Source organism: Ursus arctos, unplaced genomic scaffold (assembly GCF_023065955.2).
Source record: "Ursus arctos isolate Adak ecotype North America unplaced genomic scaffold, UrsArc2.0 scaffold_3, whole genome shotgun sequence".
NCBI classification, from domain to species: Eukaryota; Metazoa; Chordata; class Mammalia; order Carnivora; family Ursidae; genus Ursus; species Ursus arctos.
This window is the reverse complement of record NW_026622985.1, coordinates 20456365-20474334: the sequence shown is the minus strand read 5'-3', so window position 1 is coordinate 20474334 and position 17970 is coordinate 20456365. Positions and strand designations below refer to the sequence as shown.

The 17970-nt window shown below is 38.3% G+C and overlaps 1 long non-coding RNA gene across 2 annotated transcripts in view; it reads left to right on the top strand.

Annotated features, from left to right (window-relative positions):
* The window catches only part of LOC130542082 (uncharacterized), a 71763-nt gene that overhangs the window by 932 nt on the left and 52861 nt on the right, over positions 1-17970 (top strand). The window lies entirely within an intron of this gene.

The window sequence follows — 17970 nt, the reverse complement described above, 5'->3', positions numbered from 1 at the left end:
ACTATGGAATTTAATGATAAACTTCTTGGAAAAAATAGGTAGATATAATTTTTCCTTTGTTTCAAAGATCAATATTTCTCTTTAAAGACTATATGCTGGACAAGTTGTCTAACAGTCTGAGGATAGTCTGATGGGAAGTGTTACTTGTTTTGAGTTATCGAGTCTCATTTTGGCTAGTGTTTTTGCAGCATTTTTACTTTTCCTCTTACTGGCCGCCTTTTCTTTCTTGTAAAACATGAGTGTTTTTTGAGTTCTTAGCAGCTACCTTTGACATCTGATATAGGTTACAGAAAACAAATGTAAAGTACCTTTATGTATTTCAACTCTTTTGCAAAGGCTTAGCAGTGCTTTCCTTATTTTAGTATACTTAGGTCACATTTGAATCTACAGATAATTTTTGAGCACCTCAAAATATGAGGGGTTGTGCTGTGTGTTTGTGAGAGATACAAAAATGTTTTAGGGATGGCTACTTGGAGTTTATAGCCTCGTTCAGGAGACAGGAAAAACAGTAAACGTAGTTATATCGTGAATTAATAAATACCAAATGAGTGATACATACATAGAGTGGTTTCACAATTCTGAGAAGAGAGAATTGTGAACTGGTTATCACATGCAGTGGTCACAGGGGACCTTGAAGGATATGTGAAATTGGGTTTGAACAGAAAGAAGAACTCCCAGGTAAAAGAAGTGATGAAACAAAAAACATGAAGACAGCAAAGCAGAGGTTTGAAGGAGAACTTTTATATGTGTGTAAAGGTGCTAAAGTAGACAGCGATTGGACTCTGGAGAGCACTGAAATGCCTGGCTAATGATTTGGACTTCATATTGTCAGTGGGAGCCACCAAAGGTTTTTGAGAATAGAAGGAAAATTAGGAAAATAGTAATCTGGCATTTTTTTGGATAAAACGTGACCTAATAAGGGGAGAAAATGGAATGAGGTATTAGGAACCAATATATGAAGCAACAAAAGCTGTAACTAAGGTCGTAGCACCGCAATTACAAAGACATAGATGGAGGTGAGAGAGACAACACACAGAACCAGGTGACTGACTGACTTAGTGGACAAGAAAGAAGGTAGAATTAAAAATGACTGAAATTACCGGATTGGAAGAGATCAGAAAGTTTGACAGAACACAGGGCTATGCATGGTTTGAGCAAAGGGGAACTTTCATACACCAATGATGAGAGAAATCTGCACATCTTTGGAGGCAGTTTGGCCATAAATGTATAAAAATGGAAACGTCATGCATGTTTTGGCTGAAAATATTTATAGATAATATTTAAAGCTGTATACAAACATATATGATTATTGAAGCCTTATTTGTAACGGCAAGAGTAGAAACAACATGCCTGCGTAGCAAAAGGCACTGGTTAAAAAACAAAATCACATACATGTAATTAAGGTTTTTTTTTAAAGATTTTATTTATTTATTTATTTATTTGACACACAGAGAGAGAGGGAGAGAGAGTGCACGCACAAGCAGGGACAGCGGCAGGCAGAAGGAGAGGGAGAAGCAGGCTCCCCAATGGAGGACTCAATCCCAGGACCCTGGGATCATGACCTGAGCCAAAAGCAGCCACTTAACCGACTGAGCCACTCGGGCGCCCCAATTAAGTTTTCTGAACCCATTCAAAATACGAAGAAAATAATCTATGTATGTTGATGTGGAATAGGTCCCAAGATCTACTTATTAAATGAGAAAAGCTAGGCATTGTGTTTATGGTATTCTTACTTTTATGTAAAATAGAATGCGGATAAAATGCTTGAACATAGAATTTTTCCGAAGGATATTTCAAAAACCGTTAGCTGTGTTTGCCCCCAGGAAGGCTTTGACAATCTTTGGTAGAAAGGAGATAACTTCCAATGTGTATACCTTTTTATATTCTAAAAATTTTTCTGTGTAGCAATTACTTTTCCAACAAAATTAAATCTATTCATTTAGACTTTCAGTCTAGGTGATAGGAAGAATGGCAATATCTTTAATAAAAACACCCAAATGAAGGAAATGGAAGCAGGTCTTTTTGGGGAGATTTTTCTTTTTTTTTTTTTTTTTAATGATTTTTTATTATATTATGTTAGTCACCATACAGTACATCCCCGGTTTCCGATGTAAGGCTCGATGATTCATTAGTTGTGTATAACACCCAGTGCACCATGCAATATGTGCCCTCCTTACTACCCATCACCGGTCTATCCCATTCCCCCACCCCCCTCCCCTCTGAAGTTTGGGGAGATTTTTCTGAATGACCCAGGCTAAGTTTCGGAATGCCGACCTCTTCACACCACAGTTCTCAAGAAACGACCACCTTGCTCATCCTCAGCCACAGCTGCACTTGACCCACATTAGCCACTCCATGTACACTGGCCAGCAGCAACCTGTGGCCTGGTGTAGGAACATGATCTCGGCCAATCAGTTCTCACTGTTCAGAATCTGAACTTAGAAACCTAGAGAGAATAAGGCATGGAACAGGAAGGGCAGGAGCTGAATGACGTGGGATACAATTAGGGCAGGCCTCGTAAGAATAGAAATTATCAAGAATCTGGTTAGTCATGAAAGGAACATTAAGCAGGCATGAGAGATATGTAGAGATGTCACGATATAACCCGTGTGGCCATGAGAGAGATGGGTAGATGCCCTGGGACAACTTGACTGACTAAGGACTTTTCAGGACAGCTTTGGTTGGCATTTATTCCGTAAATAAATTCTGCTTTTCCTGAAACAGAATAGGGCAAGAATAAAGAGCCTGGGCTTTGAAGTGAGAGGTGAAGTTTCAAACGCCCACTCCATTTCTTCCCCCGGAGTGTCACTTCAGCTCTTTAAGCCTTGGTTTCGTCTTCCAGGAGGTGTGTTGCAGAATTAGTGTCCCACACATTACCCTTGCTCCCAGAAAACACAAAATAAGAACCAGTTAAACAAACAAGCAATGAATGATTTCTGGACCTCTTACTTTTTTTTTTACCTCCTGTCTCTTCTTCTTTAGGCTCTTGCCCTACTCACTAGCCACCTTCACTCTGGGTAAAGACATGAGGGATGAAAAGAAAGCCAAAATACTCGTTTCAAAATTTATCTTCTTAGTTATGTTTGTGAAGATTGGAGTGAGAGTTTGAAACCAATAATTCAGAATGGGTTTCAGGATTATCTACCTGTTTCATATTCACGGTATCCCTTTCCCCTCTCACTCAGGTAAAAGTAATGTTTTATATCTCTGTAAAAATTCTAACTTTTGGAGTATTTTTACAACTATTCTCTCATGAAAACTACCTTTGTTAATGGCTTACATGGCATTATAACTCTTTGTGAGTTCTTTTTTGTTCTTTTTAACAACTCTGGGAGGTAATTTGGCATCATTGTCCTCATTAATAGATAAAAAACTAAATAAAACACAGGAGTGAACATGACTAGCTCACTTGTAAAAAAACAAATGTTAGACGCATATCCAGAACCCACAGGTCCTGAGTTTCCAGCTTGTTGCATAAACCACTGAGTCACAATGCTTTAATACCTGGTGTAATTTAAGTGAAACTACAGATGAGGATTCAAACCATTCCTAAGATTCTCACAAAGTAGCACTTCTAATATTAACTTGTCATTAGAAACATCCCTCAGTCTTCTCTGTACTTTCAGAGTAAAGGACTTCTAACTAGGAAGTTATGGGAAAGTGAATTAGAAAGAAGGGAGGGAAATTCTTCTCTAATTTATTCCTGGTATCCCTTACTCCCTCATTCCTAGACCTGGTCACAGCAAAAAAAGCTGTTGATCATTTTTAATCTGGAAGTTTATTTTCGAGGTATGTGGTCCGTAGATAGGGAACTAGGGGATACAACAGTATAACTTTTTAGTCTAGTGTGGCATAACATTTTTAGAAGAAAGATATATAAAAATGGAGAGAAGTTTGAAAAGGATGATATTTCTTTAATATTTAATATTTATTCCTAAATCTAATATTTCAGAGCTTTTTGGCATAATATCTCCCATTGATTCTCATAACACTGTCCTAAAGTAGGTAAGCCAGGTATGATTAACTCCATCTTTCTTTATGCATTAGAATGCTACTGGTGATAAAAGTGCCTAAGCTTAAAGGCATTGAATGATCTGCCCAAGGTCATATAGATGGCAGAACTGGAACCAAAATCCAAATGACTCTACTCAATGAAAATTTTCTAGTGTTGTATAACACAGGTCAAATAGTATAATAATAAATACTAACTGCAGGTGAATGCAGTAATTAAATCCACCCTCTAACTTTTCTTTCTCGCATTTCTTATACTGTTTCATTTAACATTCAAAGAAAAATTAAAATTTTATAAATAACTTCAAAGTCAAGTAGTACCTTAGCATCTAATTAGTGATCCTTCAACATAATGACATTTAATTTCTATATTCAGGAATGGATCATTAACGAGGGCTGTGAAATAGGATTGTACCATATAAAATCCATCCAGTGCATTGATTGGACTCAAACCCAATTATCAACAGAAAGCCCCAAAACAAAACAAGCAAAAATCCCTTTCATTCAGTGACTGCTAATATTTTAGATTAAAGATAAATTGTAGACAGAGACAAATATTGAATGGTCTCACTTATATGTAGAATCTAAAAAAGAAAAAAAGAAACCAAGCTCATAGAAAAAGGGATCAGACTTTTGGTTACTAGAGGCAGATGGTGGGGGAGAGAGGGATTTGGAGGAAGATGATAAAAAAGTACAAACTTCCACTTAATAAAATTAAATAAATACTAGGGATGTAATATGCAACATGATGACTATAGTTAACATTACTATGTAATATATAGAAAAGAGAGTAAATTCTAAGAGTTCACAAGGAGAAAGCTTTTATTTTTATATGAGATAATGGACATTAGATGAACTGATTGTGGTAATCATTTCACAATATATATAAATCAGCCCATCATGATGTATGCATTAAACTTATATAGTGATGCATGTCAATTATTTCTCAGTAAAATTAGAAAAAAATAAATTGTGATTCCATTTATATTTACATTCATTGTTCTGAAACATTCAAATTCATAGAAATATTAAGAAGATTGGTGATTACCAGCGACTGAGGGTAGGGGGAATAGGGCAGTTGTGGTTTTTTTGGTTTTTTAATTCCACTATAGTTAACATACAGTGTTATATTAGTTTCATGCATACACTATAGTGATACAACAATTCTATACATTACTCAGTGCTTATCAGGAAAAGTGTACTCTTAATCCCCTTCACCTATTTCCTCTATTCCCCTACCCACCTCCTCTCTGGTAACCATCACTTTGTTCTCTATAGTTAAGAGTCTATTTTTTGGTTTCCCTTGTTTTTTTCTTCGATTGTTTGTTTTCCTTCTTAAATTCCACATATGAGTGAAATCATTTGGCATTTGTTTTTCTCTGACTGACTTATGTGGCAAGATTTAATTCTTTTTAACGGCTGAGTAGTATATACATATATACCTATTTACATACATATATATATACCACTTTTTTTTTTTATCCATTCATCAATTGACAGACGCTTGGGCTGCTTCCATATTTCCTATTGCAAATAATGCTGCTGTTTATAAGCATTATCTTTTCAAACTAATGTTTTCGTATTCTTTGGGTATTCTCAGTAGTGGAATTACTGCATCATGTGGTAATTCTATTTTTTTTTAAGTTTTTATTTGTTTATTTGAAAGGGAGAGTGATAGAAAGAGGGAGAGAAGTGGGGGCAGGAGCAGAGGGAGAGCTGAGCGGGGAGCCTGACATGGGGCTCAATCCTAGGACCCTGGGATGATGACCTGAGCCGAAGGCAGACGCTTAACTAACTGAGCAATCCAGGTGCCCCTATTTTTTATTTTTTGAGGAGCCTCCATACTGTTTTCCTCAGTGGCTGCATCAATTTGCATTCCTACCAATAGTGCAGGAGGGTTCCTTTCTCTCAACAGCTTCACCAATACTTGTTGTTTCTTCTGTTTTTGACTTTAGCCATTCTGACAGGTGTGAGGTGATATCTCATTGTGTTTTGATTTGCATTTCCCTGATGATGAGTAATGGTGAGCATCTTTTCATGTGTCTATTGGCCATCCGTATGTCTTCTTTGTAGAAATGTCTTCTTTGTAGAAATGTCTGTTCATGTCTTCTGCCCATTTTTAAATTGAATTATTTGTTTTTTGGATGTTGAGTTAAATCAGTTCTTTATCTATTTTGGAAACTAGTTCTTAATTGGATATGTCATTTGCAAATATCTCCTCCATTCAGTAGGTTGTCTTTTAGTTTTTTTCATTATTTCCTTTGCTGTGAAGATGCTTTTTATTTTGATGTAGTCCCAAAAGTTTATTTTTGCTTTTGTTTCCCTTGCCCCAGGAGCCTTATCTAGGAAGATGTAGCTACTGCTGATGTGAAAGAAGTTACTGCCTGGGCTCTAAGAATTTTGTGGTTTCAGGCCCAACATTTAGGTCATTAATCCATTTTGAGTTTATTTTTGTGTATGGTATAAGAAAGTGGTCCAGTTTCATTCTTATGCAATTAGCTGTCCCTTTTTCCCAACACCATTTGTTGAAGAGACTCTTTCCAGTTGCATATTCTTACCTCCTTTGTCAAAGATTAATTGACCATATAATCATGAGTTTATTTCTGGATTTTCTATCCTGTTCTATTGATCTATGTGTCTATTTTTATGCCAGTATCATACGTTTTGATTACTACAGCTTTGTAATATAATTTGACATCTGGAATTATGATGTCTCCAGCTTTGCTTCTGTTTTTCAGGATTGGTTCTGCTATTCAGGGTCTTTTGTGATTCCATACAGATTTTAGGATTATTTGTTCTAGTTATGTAAAAAATCTTGTTGGTGTTTTTTATTTTTTTTTTTTTAAGATTTTACTTATTTATTTCCTGGAGAGAGAGGAAGGGAGAGAGAGTGCGCACGAGTGGGGGCAGGGGCAGAGAGAGAGGAAGATGATTTTGAGCAGGTTCCGCACTGAGCACGGAGTCCAGAGTAGGGCTCAATCCCATGACCTGAGCCTAAACCCAGAGTTGGACACCTAACCAACTGAGCACCCAGATGCCTTGCTGTTGGTTTTTTGATAGGAATTGCATTAAATGTGTAGAGTACTTTGGTCAGTATAGACATTTTAATAATATTTGTTGTTCCAATCCATTAGCATGGAATATCTTTCCATTTGTTTGTGTCATCTTCAGTTTCTTTCATCAGTGTTTTATAGTTTTCAGAGTATAGGTCTTTCACTTGTTGCATTAGGTTTATTCCCAGGTATCTTATTATTTTTGGTGCAATTGTATATTGTAATCCCAACTATAAATGAGTTTGCTTTCTTAATTTCTCTCTGTGCTGCTTCATTATTGCTGTATAGAAATGCAACACATTTCTATAGTTTAATTTTATATCCTGCAAAATGATTTTGTGTGTCAGTTCTAGCAGTTTTTTGGTGTAGTCTTTTGGGTTATAGAGTATCATGTCATCTGCAAATAGTGAAAATTTTACTTATTCCTTATCAGTTTGGATGCCTTTTATTTCTTTTTGTTGTCTGATTGCTGTGGCTAGGAATTCCAGTATTATGTTGAATAAAAGTGGTTAGAGTAGACATCTTTTTCTAGTTCTTCACGTTAGGGGAAAGGCTGTCAGTTTTTCATATGTGGCCTTTATTATGTTGAGGTATGTTCCGTCTGAACCTACTTTGTTGATGATTTTTATCATGAATGGATGTTGTACCTTGTCCAGTGCTTTTTCTGCATCTGTTGAAATGATCATACGGTTCTCATCCTTTCTCTTCCCGATGTGATGTATCACGTTGGTTTATTTGTGAATATTGAGTCATCTTTGTGACCCAGAAATAAATCCCACTTGAATGTGATAAAGCCCACTTGAATGATTTTTTTTTAAAGAAGTTTACTTATTTATTTATTTATAATTTTATTTTATTTTATTTTTCTTAAGTAGGCTCCATGCCCAGAGTGGAGCCCAATGTAGGGCTTGAACTCACAACCCTGAGATTAAGACCTAAGCTGAGATGAGGAGTTCGATGTACTGGCCCATCTATTGCGAACCTTAACAGTCTGACTACTGGCACATTTCTCCTAAATGGACTTCCTACTTGCCAGATCTGATGATCTCTTAGTTTAGCTCCTGCTCGACTCGTCTTGGGCATCTGACCCTTTCCTTCCTTGAATTTCTCCCCTTAGTTTTATTTTTATTGTGAGGTGACACAGACATAGCATAAAATTGATCATTTTAAAGTGAACAATTCAGGGATGCCTGGGTGGCTCAGTTGGTTAAGTGTCTGCCTTCCACTCATGTCATGATCCCAGAGTCCTAGGATTAAGCCCCACATGGGGCCCTCCCTGCTCAGCAGGGAGTCTGCTTCTCCCTCTGACCCTCCTCCCTCTCATGCTGTCTCTTTCTCTCACTGTCTCTCAAATAAATAAATGAAATCTTAAAAAAAAATAATAAAGTGAACAATTCAGTTGCATTTAGTACATTCACAGTCTTGTGTAACTACTGCCTCTATTTAGTTCTAAACCATTTTCATGACCTAAAAGGAAACCCCGTATCCATTAAGCAATTACTTCCTACTCCTCCATTTTCCCCCCAACTCCTGACGGCCACCAATCTGTGTTCTGTCTTTATGGATTTACTTATTCTGGATATTTCATATAAATGAATCATATAATATGTAACCCCTTGTGCCTGGTTTCTTTCATTAAATGGAATATTTTGAGTCTTTTTTAAATCTCAAATTATAAAATTTTGCCATATTTGCTTCAGATTTTATTTAGGTAACAAAACATTACAGATAGAATTGAGATGCCTTTGTAGTCCTTCCCTTTCCTCCCTCCCCAGAAATAACTGTTTTCTCGATTTAGAATTTTTATTATTCTGGTGTCCAGTGTTACATTGAGTGGTGTCTTGCCTTGTTAAAAAAAACTATGGTAAAAAAAATATGTAAAATTTACCATCTGGGGCTCCTGGGTGGTTCAGTCGGTTGGGCATCTAACTTCAGCTCCGGTCGTGATTTCAGGGTCCTGAGATGGAGCCCCAAGTTGGGCTCCGTGCTCAGTGGGTATTCTGCTTCTCCCTCCCCTTCTCCCTCTGCCTCTCCCTCTCTCTTAAATAAATAATCTTTTTAAAAGATTTACTATCTTAACTATTTAAAAATGTACAGTTGAATAGTGTGAGTGTATTCACATTTTTGTGAAACAGATCTCCAGAACCTTTTTATCTTGCAACACTGAAAAGCTATACCCGTTAAATAACAACAGCCCTATTTCCCTTACTCATGGCCCCAGGTAGTCACCATTCTATTTTCTGTATGTATGCATTTGATTACTTTAGATACCTCAAATAAGTGGAATCATACAGTATTTGTCTTTTTTTCTGACTGGCTTATCCCCCTTAGCATAATATCGTCAAGTTTCATCAATATTGTAGCATGTGACAAGATTTTCTTTCCTGTATAAGGCTGAATAATATTGCATTGATCCATTATTGATGGACATTGTTTCCATCTTTTGACTTTGGGTATAGTGCTGCTACGAACATACGTGTACACGTATTTGGAACAGTGTCACTAGGTCATATGGTAATTCTATGTTTAACTTTGTAGGGAACCACCATACTGTTTTGCACAGTGGTTGCACCATTTTACATTCTCACTAGCAATGTACAAGGGTCCTAATTTCTCCATATCCTTGCCAACACTTGTTATTTTTCTTAAAAAAATTTTTTTTTAATCTTTAGCCATCTCGTGGGTTTGAATTGCATTTTGTTTTTGTTTTTGTTTTTTAAAGATTTTATTTATTTATTTCACAGAGATAGAGACAGCCAGAGAGAGAGGGAACACAAGCAGGGGGAGTGGGAGAGGAAGAAGCAGGCCCATAGTGGAAGAGCCTGATGTGGGGCTCGATCCCGTAACACCAGGATCACGCCCTGAGCCGAAGGCAGACGCCTAACCGCTGTGCCACCCAGGCGCCCCTGCATTTTGGTTTTGAATTGCGTTTTCCAAATGCCTATGACGTTGAGCATCTTTTTGTATTCTTGTTGGCCATTTGTGTATCTTTATTGAAGTAATGTCTATTCAGGTTCTTTGCCAGTATTTTAGTTGGGTTCTTTGTCTTTTTATTGTTGAGTTGTAACAGTTCTTTATATATTCTAGATACTAAATCCTTATCAGTTATATGATTTGTAGATATTTTTTCCCATTCTGTAGGCTGTCTCCTTTTGGGTTTTAAAACACTAGTCTCTGCTGTTTTCCTGCCAAGACTCTTTTAAACATTAACTTTATTCAGTAGGATAATTTTGATTTCCAAGTATATTGCTAGTGACTGTTTTAGGTACTGGCAGTAAAAATACAAATATTATTTATATCTGACACCTTTTTATTTCTTTTGTTGTCTTCTGTATTCCTCTCAATGCCTGAATATGATCATTTTCCAGAGTTAGGTTGCCTTCTTTGTGGAGGCTTCCCATCTTTTTGTTTCAGAAAAAGCCTATTTAACCTTCAGGGCCCAATCTGAACATTTGTCCTCTGGGAAGATTCTGTGATTTCACCAGACAGAATCAATCACTGTTTCTTTGCTCATATAGCACTTTATACATTTAGCACAATATTATAACCCTTACGTTGCTTTATAATTGTTTGTTTATATATCTAGGATATGAGCTCCTTAATGTGTGTCATCCTCATAGCTAATAAATCTTTCCAAGCTCCTAGTAAAAGTCTGGCCCAAATACTGAATGAATTATCAGGCCCTGGATTTTTAAAATTTATTATTGTGAAAAATTGTAAATTTATACAAAAGTATAGAGAATAATGGAATGAATCACCAGTCTTCATTAATCAGCTTTGACAGTTATCAACATAGGGCTAGTCTTCTTTCATCTAAATCCCTTCAATTCCCTCTCCCCACAGGATTATTTTGAAGTAAACCTCAGCAGTCATTTCATTTATAAATACTTTTCTGACATTTTCATGGGAAAAGGGTACCTGGGGTCAACCAAACTAACCTTCAATTAATCGTTCTTCAGTTTTAAGAGAGCAAGACAAATCATAAGAGACTATCTGTGATCTCAGAGTTTAAGATATTCAACTTAGTAGGTTCTAGTCTTTTAACAAGTCCAGCATAATCTACTAAATTTCTACACTTAGAAAAGCTCAGACAATAAACTGATATTCAGGACACTGAACTTAAGGTTTCAAGGAAATAGCCAAAATAAAATATTTTACTTAAGCAGGAAATATTCTTTTTGGGACACCTGGGTGGCTCAGTCGGTTAAGCATCTACCTTGGCTCAGGTCATGATCCCAGGGTCCCGCATTGGACTCCTTGCTCAGCAGGAAGCCTAGCTTCTCCCTTTGCTGCTGCCCTTGCTTGTGCGCTCTTTCTCTCTCTCTGACAAATAAATTAAATCTTTAAAATAAAAAAGAAATATTCTTTTTTGTGGCAGAGTTTTTTTAAAAACATTTTTGTTGAATCTCATTTCACCAGAAAATAATGCTTTTGTTTATTTATTTGTTTGTTTGTTTGGCTCCACACTGGGTGTCCTAGGCGGGGCTTGGACTCACAACCCTGAGATCAAGACCTGAGCTGAGATCAAGAGTCGGATGCTTAACCAACTAAGCCATCCAGGTGCCCCGCTTCATTATATTTAGATATAAAATGGCATAGCTAGAACCCCAAGGTGTTTTTTTAATTGCATCCCATAATGAAGTAGTGTTATAGAAGTATTGTTAAGAATATTGAGGGGTGCCTGGGTGGTTCAGTCGTTAAGCGTCTGCCTTTGGCTCAGGGCGTGATCCCGGCGTTCTGGGATCAAGCCCCACATCAGGCTCCTCTGCTGGAAGCCTGCTTCTTCCTCTCCCACTCCCCCTGCTTGTGTTCCCTCTCTTGCTGGCTGTCTCTATCTCTGTCAAATAAATAAATAAAATCTTTAAACAAAAAAGAATATTGAAAATTACTACTCTTTACTTCTTTTAATCTAATAAACATTTTTTGAGTTCTATTTCCCACCTGCCCTTTTGGTGCTCTGTTTGAAACTTATGACAGTCTTTTCTGACACATCTCATATGTCCATTTTGCTATTACCTTTGGCCAAGCCACTGTCTTCTCTCACCTGCCTTTTATGATCTTTGCCTACCTCTGTCCCAAAGATTAGAACAGTCCTTTTCAGACATGTCAGGTTACATCCCTCCTCTGCTCAAAACTTCTAGTGGCTTCCTATCCCACCAAGAGACAGCAGGTAATATTCTCAGTGGGACTGGTATTGCTCACTAGGGTCTATTTTGGAAATCTGTGACATACGTTTCTGGACATAGCATGATTGAGTTGCATTTAGTGTATGGGGACCTGGGCCGCTGGCCCATCCCCAGATTCTCTTACTTTAAAGAATTCTCTCGTCCCGCATGACATTTTTAAAAATCAATTTTTGAGATACAGTTTATAAATATAATTTGACGGTTAGTGGTATAAAATAAAATATACCATTTTAAGTGTACACTTTGATGCATTTTGAAAAATGTACACATCCAGGTAACCACCAGGATAATCAAGATATAAAACATTCCCATTACCACAAAAAGTCCCCTTGTGTGTCTTCTGCATAACTTTTGGGTGTCCGTTGGACATTTCTGAAGGTGAAGAACCTGTTTATAATGATCTGAGCCTGGAACCTAAATCCATTTATATATAAATACAAAATATTTTTTGCATGGTTTTAGTGTATACTTGCTTTCCAGAAATGCAGCTATTGGGGCGCCTGGGTGGCACAGCGGTTAAGCGCCTGCCTTCGGCTCAGGGCGTGATCCCGGCGTTATGGGATCGAGCCCCACATCAGGCTCTTCCGCTGTGAGCCTGCTTCCTCTCCTGCTCCCCCTGCTTGTGTTCCCTCTCTCGCTGGCTGTTTCTATCTCTGTCAAATAAATGAATGAAATCTTTAAAAAAAAAGAAAAAGAAAAGAAATGCAGCTATCATGTAAATTGAGGGAAGATGATACTCCATTCAGAATTTTACCAGAGGTTTGCCATTTTGGAAAATCATGTCAGAAACTGCGTCAGCATCACCGTTTGTGGCGTTTGAGTTTCCAAGAATACACTCCTCTGTCAGTCTGTACTTGTAGCTGTCACATTTATAGCAATTCTACGTAAAGATGACATATTTCATTATGTCGTTTATAGTGTTCGTGTGTGAACATTTACATTTTGAAATATATATTATTTTATTATAAATTACTTTTGTTTATTTCTCATTTATATTGTACGTTCTTTCCTTTATTTCTCATTTATATTGGTTCTTTAGAAGTTCGGTGTATAGGTAGGTTGTATTATCTGTGAGGTCAATTTCAGGATAGCGAAGAAAGAATACAACATATTTGTTCTAGAAAGTGAGCATCGTGCCTGTCGGATTAGAGAAGCACTGCCCTATGTATTCTGGTCCTGCCCCTTCCCTCCCTAGATTACCTCTGATTGAATCTCTTCACTGTTCTCTGTGCTCCCTTGCTGTAGCCACACTGGCCACTGGCTTCCCTGCTGTTTCATGAAAGCTCCAGGCATATACCCACCTCTGGACATCTGTCTGCATTTGCCGCTTATTTCCTTTGCTGGAATGCTCTTCTACAGCTATCCATATGACTCATTCCCTCCCTTACCTTTAGCTCTTTGCTTAAATGCCACCTCTTCAGTAAGGCTTTCCCTGACCATTCTATTTAAAATTGTACCTCTACGCTCCAGCACTCCTCATGTTTTTTCCGTGCCTTATTTCTCTTGTAGAACTTATTAGTCTCTGGGCAGACATTATATTTTACTTATTTACTTGTTTATTTTTTTGTCTGCCTCCCTTACCACCACACTAAAATGTAAACTTCATTAAGACAGCTGCAAAATGTGGGTTGGTGCCGGTGGGAAAAAAATTACTCAGTTCCCCAGCAAAGTGGCATTTGTTTTGATATGTTACATAGTCATCCCTGGGCTCCCGTCTTATCTTGCAGCTTGGTATATTGTACTGGCTTCCCCCATCCCTTAGTCCTATTTTATAAAGGCAGCAGTATTCCTGGAGTTTAGAATGGTACCCAGCACATACTAGGTACTCAATAAATTTTTCCTGAATGAATGTCTTTAGAACTCCAAGAGAAGTGTTTTTGTGTGATTTTATCTGAAAGTTTGAAGATTTAAATATTTTTTCTTTTATATTAATATGCTTTCCTAGAGAGGAATACAAAGTGTATTACCTGGAGGAATGCCATTTACACTCCCTTATACTGTAAAAGGTGGTTGATGCATAATTGGTTCTTTAAAGGTCCTATTGTATTCTCTTCCTCATTAAGAGGATTGACAGCTATAACCTAGTGTTATTTATAAGCTATACCCATAGGCACATTGAAGTGTGTCCTACATATGGTATAATTAACCTGAATCATAAATTGCTTATCAATCATTTGCCCCTAGGTATCAGAGGCAATATATGCTGTCTTAAGAATAAAACCGGGGAAACATTGTTAATACAAATATACCTCATTGATTTGAACCCCTACTATTTCAGAAATTGAGTTAATTTGCTTGAACTGAGCTAAAATTTTTAACCCTTGCCTAACTTGTGAACAAAAGCAATCATTGGTGTAAAGAGGATTGTAGGAAAATGATCAACCTATTTAAGAGAACAGCCTACTTGTAAGTAATTATTTGAAGTAATCATTTGTTTATTCATTCAGCCAGTATTTATTAAGCAGCTACACATTACGATTACTGCACCAAGCATGAGTCTGGAAATACAAAGACCAATTAGGTAGAGTCCCAGCCTTTAAGGAACTTACATTATAATAGATGGGAATACAAGTAAGTAAACAAAGAGGCACAATAAATATCATGATTGCCAAGATAGCAGTCTTATTGAGGACAGAAAGCAGTAGAGGTGGGAGTGTAATGGTCACATCTAACTGCAGGACTGGGGATGAGGCAGAAAAGTCTTCAAAAAGAAAACAACATTTGAACTGACTGTATGGAGTTAAGAATGTGGTTGTGTGGGCTGAGTGGATGAGACGAAGATACTCTAGGTAAAAAGAGCAGCATGATCCAGGGGTTTGCAACAATCTACCTGGTTAGCAGAATTGTTTGGCAGATTTAGAGCATATGCTACTGCTACTGATGGAGTAACATGAGATCAGACTGGAGTGGTGGGCGGGGGTCAGAGCATGGATGGTCTGGTACCATGGACAAAAGGAATTTGAACTTTTATCTTGTAGGCAGTGGAGAGCCAGTAAAGTCCCTTTCGGCAGGATAATAACATCCGCTTACTTCACTGATGGGTCCGCAATGGATTAGACAGGTGGAACTAGAGGAGGTTAAACTGTTAACGACAGTCCAGATGACCAATGATTGAGATCCTGAAGTAGGAATGTAGCAATCAAGATGAAGGGGAGGGAGACAGATTGGAGAAATGCTGGAATCTGTAGGACTTGCTGATTGATTGTAGTGGAGGTATGGCGAGAGGAAAGATTTAGGACAAGAGTTACAATCTCAGATGCCTGGAAAGCCAGACAGATGACACAGATGAATAAAAGGAGCTTCAGCATCCACTGTGACCATTACAATTACTGCAAGACCTAAGAGCTTATCTGAGTCTAAACGGGGCATCTGTTACTCAGCTGTAGCTGATTGTTCCACGCAGATAGGACCCGATGTTGCCTCATCTTGTGATTTTTGAAGAGAAGCTAAATCTGCGTTTCTATGGGAAACGTCCCAAATCTTAAATGTTGGCACAAAGTTTTCTAAAGTTCTGTTTGAACCAGATAAAAACAACTTCAACAAATAAGCAGAGAGGTTGCAGCCTTCTAGGATGACTCCTGTTTTCTAGTTTGAATGAGTAGAAAAGCATGGCGCCATTCAATAAGATAGGACAGGGAAGAGGAGAAGCAGGCTGGGAGGTGATGTGGGGAAGGCCAATGATTACATTTTTAGCATGTTGAGTTTGAGGTGCCTCAATTGACTGAAGTTCTGAAACACAAAGAAAAGCCTGAACTGGAAAATAAAGACCTGGGAGTTGTCAGTAAATAGATGGTAGGTGAAACCACTGAAGTAAATGGTTCTGCTTATGGAAAACAATGTATAAATGAGATGAAAAGAGCAGAGAACAGAATCTCAGAGAACACTATCATTTAAGAAGCAGGCAGAGAAAGAGCAACCAACAAAGGACAAGAGGAAATTGTCAGAAAAGTAGGAGAACTAGAAAGATCAGTTATGTCCTTCAAGTCCAGAAAGATGAATATATTTTAAAAGTGTCATATTTCTTGAAGAAGTCAAGTAAGATAGAAAAGAAGAGAAAGCGTGGAGGGGTGTGTGTGTGTGTGTGTGTGTGTGTGTGAGAGAGAGAGAGAGAGAGAGAGAGAGAGATTATAGTTGATGGGTGAGGCTTCAGTTTTGACCACTTGCTAGGATGATAGGCGTAACAGGCAGAGCTGCATTGACTGTTTTTGAGGATACAGTGCCAACTGAGATTCCATTGGTCCTATTTTTTTTTTAAGGTTTTATTTATTTATTTGACAGAGAGAGAGACAGCCAGTGAGAGAGGGAACACAAGCAGGGTGAGTGGGAGAGAAAGAAGCAGGCTTCCCGCTGAGCAAGGAGCCCACCACGGAGCTCGATCCCAGGACCCTGGGATCAGGCCCTGAGCTGAAGGCAGATGCTTAACGACTGAGCCACCCAGGCACCCCCCTATTTTGTTTTTAGTAAACTTTAGCCTTTGCTCTTTCTCCAGTAGAATGCTGAGAAGTTATTCGGGTGTTTCTGAAGAAAACTGTCATAGGCAGTTAGCAGGAAGAATTAGCCAGCTTCCTATAAGGCTGACTCCTGATAGAATCATAGATATCTGAAATAGCATTAAGGCCTGGGATTTGCAGAAGCCGTTGGGTCTCAACCCTAGTTACGTATTAAAATAATCTGAGGGGCTTTTAAAACCACTGTTCCCCCAGTTCTGCTCCACATCAGTTAAATCAGTAGCTCTATGGGTGGGTATTTTCTTAAAACTTTCCAGTTGAGGGGCACCTGATGGCTCAGTTGGTTAAGCATCTGACTTGGGCTCAGGTCATGATCCTGGGGTCCTGGGGTCTAGCCCCTCGTCAGTTCTGCACTCAGTGGGGAGTCTGCTTGTCCCTCTCCCCCTGCCCCTCCCTCTGCTCATGCTCTCTGTCTCTCTCTCTCTCTCTCTCAAATGAGTAAATAAAATCTTAAAAAAAAATCCTAGTTGATTCTATAGTTGATTTGCAAGTTGTGAATTAGTGACCTTGTGGAACTGGAATCTCCTTGAACTGCTTGGGAAAAATGGTACAAAAGTAGAGTTATTCCCATATGTACAATAATAATGACAGTTGCTATTATTATTCATAAGCTGCTAGAAAAATACATTTCTTTACATTCTGTTATAGTTTAAATTCTGTTTTGTGCCTCCAATGCCACCAGGTTGATGGAAACTTAAGAGCCATCCTTTATGCCTCTCCTCCTCCCCCAATTATGCTAGGTCCTGGTATCTTCCACATTGCCAAGTTGTCAGGTATTGGCACTTTGTTGAGGTGATCAGGCAAAGCAGCTTGCCGGTGAAACAGTTACCACCCCAGTTGTCCGTGTGGTAGCCAGCTTCCAATGATTCTTATCTCCTGACTTCCACCCGTGTGTGACGAATAGAATTCAAGGGAAGTAATAGCCGGTGACTTCGGAGATTTGGTCAAAAAAGAGACATCACCACCTCTGACTTGCTCTCTTGCATGTTTCATTCTGGGTGAAGCTAGCCACCATGCCCCAAGGTTATTCAAGCAGCCCTGCGAGAGGCGCACATGGTGAGAAACAGGCCGCCTACCAATAACCAGCAGCAACTTGCCAGCCGTGTAATGGAGCCAATTTAGAAGTGGATTCTCTAGCCCTAGTCAAGCCTTTAGAGGACTGCAGGCATGGCTGATATTTTGACTACAACCTCATGAGAGACCCCGAGCCAG